At 40.5% G+C, this 10,939-nt stretch overlaps 1 non-coding gene across 1 annotated transcript; it reads left to right on the top strand.

Moving 5' to 3' along the window:
• The first annotated feature begins 277 nt into the window (after positions 1-277).
• Positions 278-384, top strand: LOC149029102 (small nucleolar RNA R71). The gene has a single exon (XR_016171396.1). It is a non-coding gene; the product is annotated as a small nucleolar RNA R71 (small nucleolar RNA).
• The last annotated feature ends 10,555 nt before the right edge of the window (positions 385-10,939 follow it).

A 10,939-nucleotide genomic window follows, 5' to 3' on the forward strand; every position in this document is an offset into this window, starting at 1 on the left:
TGTAGCCAAGTTTACGGATTTTAACACACTAGTTAGGGATGACACTTATGCAGTTAAAGCTGTCACTGCATCTAACTCATAAATCCCTGCCACTCTCTTACTTGCAGCACCTCTCTCAACTGGCCATTGGTAGTTGTTGTTGGCCATTCTCTCCAAGATCTCATAAGCTTCATTGTAAGACTTCGCCAATATAGCCCCATTTGCTGATGCATCCACTATGGATTGATTTTGTCCACTTAAACCATAGTAGAAACTCTCCATTTGAATCCAATGAGGAATACCATGGTGAGGACATTTACGCAAGAGCTCCTTAAATCTTTCCCATGCCTCATACAAAGATTCACCATCCAGTTGTTGAAAACTAGTGATATCATATCTGAACTTGGCATTCTTTGTTGCAGGGAAGTACTTCATCAAGAACTTCTCTACTAAATCATTCCATGTGGCTACTGATTGTGGAGGTAATGAGTTCAACCATGCTCTTGCTTTATCTCGTAATGAGTAAGGGAATAGCTTCAATCTCAAGGCTTCTTCAGTTGCCCCAGGTATCTTGAAAGAGTCACTTACTTCCATGAAGAGTCTAAGATGGAGATGATGATCTTCTGTTGGCATCCCATTGAACTGTCCTATAGTCTGAAGCATTTGGAACATGACAGGCTTAAGTTCAAAATGTAATGCTTGAATTTCTGGCCTTACTATACTTGGATTCAGCTCATGCAACCTTGGGACAGCATATCCTCTAATGGCCCTATCTCTATCATCACCCTCAGCTGCCATATTCTTCTCAATATTATTCAATCCATTTCTCACTGCTTCAACCATTGTTTGACCTACTGCTAAACCTCGCTGCTCCCTTCTTCTAGCTCGAAATGTTCTTTCGATTTCAAAATCAAAGGGTATCAACTCTTGATCATGCAGCGGATTCATACAAGGGTAAAAGCACTGGAAATAAAAGAAAATTAATATCAAAGTAAAGAAATTTCAGTAGATAAAACAAAAACATACTTCTACACTAATTATCAAAGACAAAATTCCCCGGCAACAGCGCCAAAAACTTGTTGCTTGTGTACCAAGATGTTACGCAAGTGCACGTGTCGCAATCAAGTAATAAATGATAAGTAGAGTATCGATCCCACGGAGAATTCTATCCTTAACTTTCAATGTAAAAGTAAAATCGATTTAAATGATATTAACAAGGTTGATTTGTGATTGACTAACTAAATAACCAAATGACAGGTAATAAAACTAAGGAACTAAAATGGAGATTAAGCAATAAAGGGAACTTAGTGAGTGAAAAGAGTGTTGGGAATCAAGTTTCCCCTCCCCTGAATTGTATAATGCTAATACTAAAGTAATACTACAACCCCAAAATATATCAAGAATTTGGAATGAATGGCAATATGGTATTTTCCAATACACATAAGCTAGCATCCTAAATCAACATCTGCATATTCCTATGAAGAATTGAAATATGAATGCAATTTAAACCCAATCCAATCAATGGTAATGTGAGTTAATTGGGTATTCCTACCCAACCTACTAATTAACACAAACTAATTAGAGGTTATGCTAACTCACACAATTCAACAAACATCTAGACTGCATTAACTTTCCAACTAACTCAATCATAATAATCGTTCATGAAAGATTCTTCAAGAACATATATTAATCAATATATATCATGCTGAATTCATTGACAACAAGTTGTATTGTAACAAAACTAAAGAACACATGATAAATGCATCTCAAAATTCAAGTTAGGTACTTCTATCATCCTAACACAACACAAGTTTAGCCCATAAAAGACATTAAAAACACAACACTAGTTATTGTTAACATAAAGCTAGAAGATGAGAAGATAAGTTTATAAGAATGAAAAGAAACTAAAGCTTCAATGCTTCCACACGAGCTCCAGCCTTATTCTCCAGCAAATCAACTTCTCCAGCAGCCTTCAATGCTTCCGCATGAGTCCAGCTCTGGTTCTTCTTCGCCTTGCTTCAGCCGAGTCCTCTTTCCTTCCTCAGCCGTGTGTTATAATGTCCCTTGCCTCCTCCTCTTTTGTCTCTCTTTCCTCTATAATTGTATTCAATCATTAGGGTAGAACCCGGCCATAGGATTAGAACATTCCTCCTGGGATCAAGGGCTGAGAACTATCATGTATTTACAAGAATATTGTCCACTTAAGTTAGCCCTTTCTGGTCATTTCCATTTGAATTGGATCTCAGAATATTCTGTTCCGTTGCTGTAGCAATGCTGCAGCAAACTTCACAACAAAGTTAGAGGACAGCTTCTTCTCCTATTATGGCTCTTTACCTACATTTTTCAAGAGAAAGAGAAATAATCAAATTCATCCACAAATCTGAAGAGAAATTCATGTAAGAGTGACAATAATGAACTAAACAAGATGCAACATGTTAAGACTAAATAAGACAACATCTAATGAATACTATCACTAAAACAAAGACAAAATACTCCTAAATCAAGCCATCTCAAGTATAAAGTTACCAATCTTAACTCTATTTCATAGAGTTATCACATTCCACGAACGATCCAACTCTTTCTGGGTTGTCATGTTCTTTAGCTTGTATGCTCCTGAACCGACCGATCTAACAACCATGTATGGTCCTTCCCATGAAGGGTCCAATTTCCTTTGATGGTGTGGATCTGAAGCTAAGGTATTTCTCAATACCAAGTCTCCTGCTATGTATCGATGATTCCTCACTCGGGAATTATAATGTGACGCTATCCTTCGTTTATAATGTTGAGTTCGTGCTATTGCTTTTGCACGAACTTCATCCAACAAATCAAGGCTATCTAGCAGTCCTTGCTCGTTCACCATTTCTTCGAACTCTCTTTCCTGTAGTGTTCCAGCCATTACCTCAACAGGTGCCAACGCTTCAGATCCATAAGCCAATTTAAAAGGAGTTTCGCCTGTGGGTGTTCGAACTGTAGTTCTATAGGGCCACAGTACATTGTGCAATTCTTCGACCCACAAGGCTTTATCAGCCTCGAGTCTTCTCTTTATTCCCTCAAGTAACGTTTGGTTTGTAACTTCTACTTGACCATTGCTTTGGGGGTATGCCACTGATGACATACGATCCTCGATCAAGTAAGTTCCGCAATATTGTTCAAATTGTGGACAGTCGAATTGAGTGCCTTGATCGGTCACGATTATTTTTGGCATCCCAAACCGATATATGATTGACTCGAGCACGAACTTCTCCACCTTTCTTTCTGCAATATTTGCACAATTTCTTGATATTTCTGTAACCGGGGTTCCTTAACACCATACTCCCCCTGTACTTGATTGACAATAAGCTGTGAGTCACTATAAATAGTCACGTCTGCTATCGCCAATGCTTTTGACAATCTAAGTCCAGCTATTAGGGCCTCATATTCCGCCTCATTGTTACTTGCTTTGAATGCAAATCTTAGTGCATATTGAATAATAAATCCTGCCGGGCTCTTCAGGAGAATTCCAGCCCCTGCTCCTTGCTTGTTACTCGAACCATCCATATATACCTCCCATACGGTCGGGATAGTGGGTTCGGCAACTTCTTCCATTGGCGCAACAGTTTCCACTACAAAATCGGCCATTGCTTGAGCTTTGATTGCCGTTCACGGATTAAAGCTTATTTGGAACTCACTGAGTTCGACCGACCAAGCCACCATTCTTCCCGACAAATCAGGTTTACGAAGAATTTTACAAAGGGGAAAAGTAGTAAATACCTCGATTGGATGTGTCATATCCACCCGGCCGGTACCCCATCTAGCATACCCGGGATGTGATCCACAGCCCCAAAGATCCATAGTCCAAGGACCACACCACCCACATCGACAATAATACAATCATGAAGAATCAATATCAAGCTAAACAATTGATAATAATAGAATTTGGAAATGAGATACCAAAGATAATCAGAGTGCGGAAATAAATATTTTATCAGATAATATTAAGAAGGCAGTGGGCGGAATCCACTCCTTCAATCAAGCGGAAAGTGAGGTCAAATCTAATTAATTACAATCCCAAGTTATAAAGATAATTCAAAAGTTATTACAATTCCTCCAAGTTTAACATACATAAAAGAAAGGGAATGGGCATCTATGCATAAGTCTCCTCTACAATAAATAAGTTCTCTTCAAAAGTGAAGACCATAGAGATCCAACATGGCTGCTCCCAAACTATCCAAGGGCTAACCCTAATACATCGAAGGATCTTCTTCGGTACCGTCACCGAAGTCTTCATTGTAGCTAGCCTCCGGATAGTAGTATGGGGTATCCGGGTCTGCCTCAGGGAACATACCATCAGAATAATCACCTGTAGAGTAGTCTAAAACAACATTGCAACAGAAAAGGAATGAGTTCAAAAGAACTCAGCAAGGTAGTTATTCCACAACACATAAGCCACATGATAACAATAATAAAATAATGCAGATGATATGAGACATATGATGCAATATGATTCTACTCTAAGTATGCTAGTCATCTATGGTAGACATGCTTTAAGCCGTAGCACCATACTTCTTTAGGTAGTCTCAGTCACTCATCACCGGGTGGAATTGGGTCGTGCATCCCTCTCAGACAAATCCATGGTTGGGGTTTCGGTCACCACTCTCTCACATCACCATTTGGTCTAAGTATGGGCGCATGTCAAGGTAAAGCCTAGCCCAATGCAAGTCATCTACTTAGTCATATCATATCAGTTCCAAATACATCCATTCCTCCCCTCTCGGGATCCTTTCCGGTATCCTTCACACTAGAGTCACAGATATTACTCACCGGACTCATCAACCCTATTGGTCATCCACAAATAGTAGACGGGAAGCTCTCACATCCCCTCACGGATCATTTCACCAGTCTTGAGTGCCCGTGAACCCAAGTCTAGCCATTTGCAACCCTACCAATAAATGGCCCCTTTCGGGTATCCGCAATGCAATTTATGTCCTCTCACGGAGTGGTTACCGGTCTTGAGCACCCAAAAATCCACACTACTACCATGGGTCGTTCAGTCTCAATGCCCTTCCGATTCGGGTCTGATATGATAGGGACATCCTAGCCAAACACCACTAGACAAGTCCTATGTATGTCATCCAATAACCCGGGAAAGCGTCGATGGACATCTTCGGAGAAATCCCATACTATTCCCTCCGATGTCCAACGACAGGAGCACCAGTAGGGTACTCCTCAATCCCAAGTTATACTTAAGCAATCACATGCCCAAGTCCATCATATCAATTCACAAGATACAACATCATAGTAAACATTCTATTCATAACATTGACATAATTCATCATATATTGAAATTGATAAACATAATAAGGCATTGTAATTAAAACTAATGTATACACAATGCTACTGTTATAAGACATGTGTAGCAAGTCTAAAATGATAAGAACATGAGATAGAGACTATGTTCACTAGGTTAGGAATATCAAGTCAAAATCAGCTGGTCCTTCATCATAAGAAAGATCGGCACTAAGTCCTTCGAGTGCTTGCTGTAGTATGTGTTCCGGGTTCTCTATGTACTTCCAAAGCATTGAGACATGGAACACATAGTGAACTCTAGCAAGAGATGGGGGCAAGGCCAAGCGATATGCAACGGGTCCAACCTTCTCCAAGATCTCATAAGGTCCAATGAAGCGAGGGCTAAGCTTTCCTTTCACATTGAATCTCGTTACTCCTTTCATAGGTGACACTTTAAGAAAAACTCTCTCCAATTGGAAACTCCAAATCGGTCCTTCTCTTGTCGGCATAAGATTTCTGTATTGATTGGGCAGACTTAATCCTTTCTCTAATCATGTCGACCATCGCACTTGTAGCTTCAATAATTTCCGGACCTAAGACTTTTCTTTCACCCGTCTCAGTCCAATACAAAGGTGTCCTACAAGTGTTACCGTACAAAGCTTTAAATGGAGCCATGCCTATTGTTGATTGATAACTGTTATTATAGGCAAACTCAACCAAAGCTAGGTGTTCGTCCCAATTTCCACCCATATCCACAACACAAGATCTAAGCATATCTTCTAAGATTTGAATTGTTCGCTCAGACTGTCCATTAGACTGTGGATGATGAGTTGTACTCAGATTCAACTGGGTTCCCAAAGCCTTTTGCAACCCATTCCGAAATCTAGAAGTAAACCTGGGATCACGATCAGAGACAATACTCACTGGCACTCCGTGCAGACGAACTACATTGTCCACATAAAGTCTAGCTAGCTTGTCCAAAGTGTAAGTGATCTTCATAGGAATGAAATGGGCTGATTTAGTCAACCTATCAACAATCACCCACACAGTGTCATTTCTCTTGCTTGTCCGCGGCAAACTAGTCACGAAGTCCATGGAGATATCTTCCCACTTCCAACTAGGAATAGGAAGGGGCTGAAGCAATCCAGATGGAGGCTATCGAACGGCTTTAACACGCTGACAAGTCTCACACTTGGCAACAAAGTCTTCAACATCCGCTTTCAAACTATTCCACCAAAAATGTTCCCTTAAGTCTTTATACATTTTGGTACATCCAGGGTGTATTGTAAAGATCGACTAGTGTGCTTCTTTCAATATTTCCTTCTTGATTTCATCAACAGCAGGCACACAGAGTCTACCCCTAAACAATAAGGTACCATCTAAAGATGTACTAAAAGCAGGGTCCATTTTTGAATTTGTGGCAATCTTTTCAATCTTCTCTTTCAACTCAAAGATCAGAACTCTGCAAGGCAACAATCTGGTCTCTAAGGGTGGATCTTGCCGTCGTGGCATAAAGAATACAATCCGAACCCTCAGGAACCACTTCTAAGCCAAACCTTTTCATCGACGACGACAAAGGTCGACTCAAAGCACACAAGTTCAAATCCTTCCTTTGACCTTTCCTACTAAGATCATCCGCAACTACATTTGCTTTACTTGGGTGATACTGGATGTCACAATCATAGTCAGAAACCAACTCCAACCATCTTCTTTGTCTCATGTTCAGCTCTTTCTGGGTGAAGAGGTATTTCAAACTCTTATGATCTGTGAAGATAGTGATTTTCTCACCGTATAGGTAATGTCTCCAAATCTTTAAAGCAAAAACAATGGCGGCAAGCTCTAAGTCGTGAGTGGGATAATTCCGCTCATAATCTTTCAATTGCCGAGAGGCATAAGCCACAACCTTACCATGTTGCATCAACACACAACCCAAACTGATCTTGGAAGCATCAGTGTAGACTGTCAACCCACCGGAACTATCAGGTAAAGTTAAAACCGGGGCGCTTGTCAGTCTAACTTTCAGCTCTTCAAAATTCTTCTCGCAAGCTTCAGTCCAAACGAACTTCTCTTCCTTTCTAGTTAGCTTAGTCATAGGGGCAGCCAACCTAGAAAAGTTCTCAATAAATCTCTGATAGTATCCTGCCAATCCAAGGAAACTTCTTATCTCAGTCACGGTCTTCGATCTATCCCAATCGGTAACAGTTTGCACTTTTTCGGGGTCAACACGAATACCTTCGGCTGAAACAACATGGCCAAGAAATACTACCCTTGAGATCCAAAAGTCACATTTGCTAAACTTAGCATAGAGTTTCTTTTCTCTCAACCTTTGCAATGTGAAGTTCAGATGTTCCACATGCTCTTCCTCGTTCTTCGAGTAAATCAAGATGTCATCAATGAAAACGATTACAAACTTATCGAGCACATCATGAAATACCCGGTTCATGAGGTCCATGAACACGGCAGGAGCATTCGTTAAACCAAAAGGCATAACTTTGAATTCATAATGCCCGTACCTTGTTCTGAACGCCGTCTTAAAGATATCACTTGACTTCACTTTCAACTGGTGATACCCAAACCTTAAGTCAATGTTTGAGAACACAGCCGCGCCTTTCAACTAATCAAACAGATCATCAATCCAGGGCAGCTGGTATCTATTCTTGATCGTCAACTTGGTCAACTCCCGGTTGTGAAATCCAGCCCAAACCTAGCCCGGGATACCCTATTTGTTTTGGGATAAAGAAAGACTTGTTTAATGTTAGACCTTGAAGTTGGACCTTGATTTCATTGTTGTTATCCTTGAAAGCCTTAGGAGGCCATGTCCGGCCTTATCCTTACCCTGACCCGGCCCGGAATTTGTATTGTCTGTAGATCCAATGACCCAAAGTGGTGGGAAAAGTCCTTGTGGAACCTTTTGGTTGATGATTTGGTGTCGGAGCCTAAGCCCATAGACATTGACAATGATGCCCCTCACTTGAGAGCATTGTCAGTGTTAGTTTTGAATCTGCGCACCAAAGAGGGGTGAATTAGTTGAAATACATAATGAACTCCTGTGCTCAATCCGATTATATTTCCCGAAACTAGACTTCTTGATGGACTTGTAGGAGAAAATACCACTCAATTTGACCCCATATAGCCCTCCAAATCCCTGTCCGAAGTTGCTGAACTATGTCTGGAAAATCCTGCTTGCGCATCGAAGAAGGTGAGCTTATTTGGTGGACTTAATGAACTCCCATGCTTGATCCAAAGGAATTTCTGGAAACTAGGCTTCTTTATTGACTTTTAGGAGAAAACCTCACTCAATTTGACCTTGTATAGCCTTCCGAATCCCTGTTCGAAGTTGCTGAACTATTCCTGAAAATTCTGTTGAGACTCTGTTGGTCGATACTATCAACCAAAGGTATCGACCAACAAGCCTAGATTCGAATAAAAAGGTGCTTTTTGGATATTCCTTTCTCCTTTTTAAGTGAAACCTCGAACCTAAATCATTATTTCACTCTTTTCAACATCTGAGTACGTGGGAAAGCTCCTCTAAACCTCCTCCTTGGCTTGGGTGTTGATCTTCTTCAAGAATCATTGTCTCTCTTCTCTAATCTCTTCTCCAAGGTATGTAATCTCTCACTCTCTCTCTAATCTACTTCTACCTCATCTTGTTCTTGCTACTGAGTTCGTGAAGAAGGTGCTGCAACCTTGCAACCACCTCTTCTACAAACTCTTTTGCTTTGATTAAACTTCTCTTCACCCTTTCCATGCTATGATTCTCATACATGATGTTCTTGCTTTCTTATTTTGATTTTTCTCTTCTTTACAACATGAATTCATCTCTTAATCTGATTTTCTCTTTCAATTAGGTCTGATTATATGTTAGTATCTATCTCTAATCTACTGTCCATCATTCCCTTAATTGAATTCATAAGTTCTCTTGCAATTGCAATTGATTTCATTGAAGAACATGATTCTTGCAAGTTTGAACCTAGGACCTCAATTTGGGGGTTTTCAATTTGACCATTGGATCATGTTAATTCTTGCTGCATAGTCTCCTGCTACTGTTCCTAGCATTCCCTCCAAGTTTCGTATCGATTCGAGACTCGGAAAACCAAATTTTGGCCAAAACCCAAAAAGCCAGCTTGCTGTCCGAGATTCTTTTGGTCGATGCTTGTTGGTCGATACTAACGACCCAATGTATCGACCAACAGAATTGTTGTCAGCAACTTTTGCCTAGTTTTGATTTGTTCGATCTCCGATTGTTTTGATTTCTTCTCTAATCCTTCATATATGTTTGTTTAGGGCTTTAAGACTATAATTGGACCATTCTCTTGTGGCATCGGATCATCCTCTTCACAATTTGAGGTAAAAACGGTTATTGCCATACAACATAGACTGTATGACTTTTACACTATTGTTGGTAACTTAGTAGACTTAACTTATTAATTGATTTTAGACATCATATGACTACTGTAGTTACCTTATGACAGTAGCACCATGCTTAATTACTTGGTTTATCATGTTCACTTATTCTTGTCATTTATTTATACACTGTATTACGAGATGTTTCGACATATTTTCAATATGATAATGTATTGTTGATATGTAATGGATGAAATAAGCATGTGATTGCTTAGGTATGATTTGGGATTGGGGAGTGCCCTACTGGTACTTCTGTCCTTGGACATCGGAGGGAATAGTATGGGATGTTCTCCGAAGATGCCCATTGACGCTTTCCTAGATCATTGGATGACATACATAGGACTTGTCTAGATGTATGGCTAGGATGTCCCTGTCATATCAGACCCGAATCGGAAGGGCATTGAGACCGAACGACCCATGGTAGTAGTGTGGATTTGTGGGCGCTCAAGACCGGTAACCACTCCGTGAGAGGACATAAATTGCATTGCGAATACCCGAAAGGGGCCATTTATTGGTAGGGTTGCAAATTACTAGACTTGGGCTCATGGGCACTCAAGACCGGTGAAATGATCCGTGAGGGGACGTGAGAGCTTCCTGTCTACTATTTGTGGATGACCAATAGGGTTGATGAGTCCAGTGAGTAATATCCGTGACTCTAGTGTGAAGGATACCGGAAAGGATCCCGAGAGGGGAGGAATGGACGTATCTGGAACTAACATGATATGACTAAGTAGATGACTTGCATTGGGCTAGGCTTTACCTTGACATGCTCCAATACTTAGACCAAATGGTGATGTGAGAGAGTGGTGACCGAAACCCCAACCATGGATTTGTCCGAGAGGGATGCAGGACCCAACTTCCCCCCCGGTGATGAGTGACTGAGACTACCTAAAGAAGTATGGTGCTATGACTTAAAGCATGTCTACCATAGAGACCAGCATACTTAGAGTTAGAATCATATTTGCATCTTATGTCTCATATCATCTGCATCAGTTCATGATTGATATCATATGGCTTATGTATTATGGAATAACTTTCCTTGCTGAGTTCTTTTGAACTCACTCCTTTTTGCAACATATTTTGTTAGACTTTTCTGCAGGTACTACTACTGTTGACTGTGACGGTCAACACTTTGAGGACTAAGTTGGTGACTCATACCACTTTGGCTACGGTGACTACATCAGTGAAGGCTATCAGCAAGACTCATATTTGTCAGGAGTAGATCCGGCCTAGCTTAGTTTCTTATGATTATGTTATTGAGGAGACATTGTATAAGTTAGAAGAAACTGTA

Source organism: Hakea prostrata, chromosome 1, assembly GCF_041222555.1.
Source record: "Hakea prostrata isolate BN-2017 chromosome 1, UWA_Hpros_2, whole genome shotgun sequence".
Taxonomy (NCBI): domain Eukaryota; kingdom Viridiplantae; phylum Streptophyta; class Magnoliopsida; order Proteales; family Proteaceae; genus Hakea; species Hakea prostrata.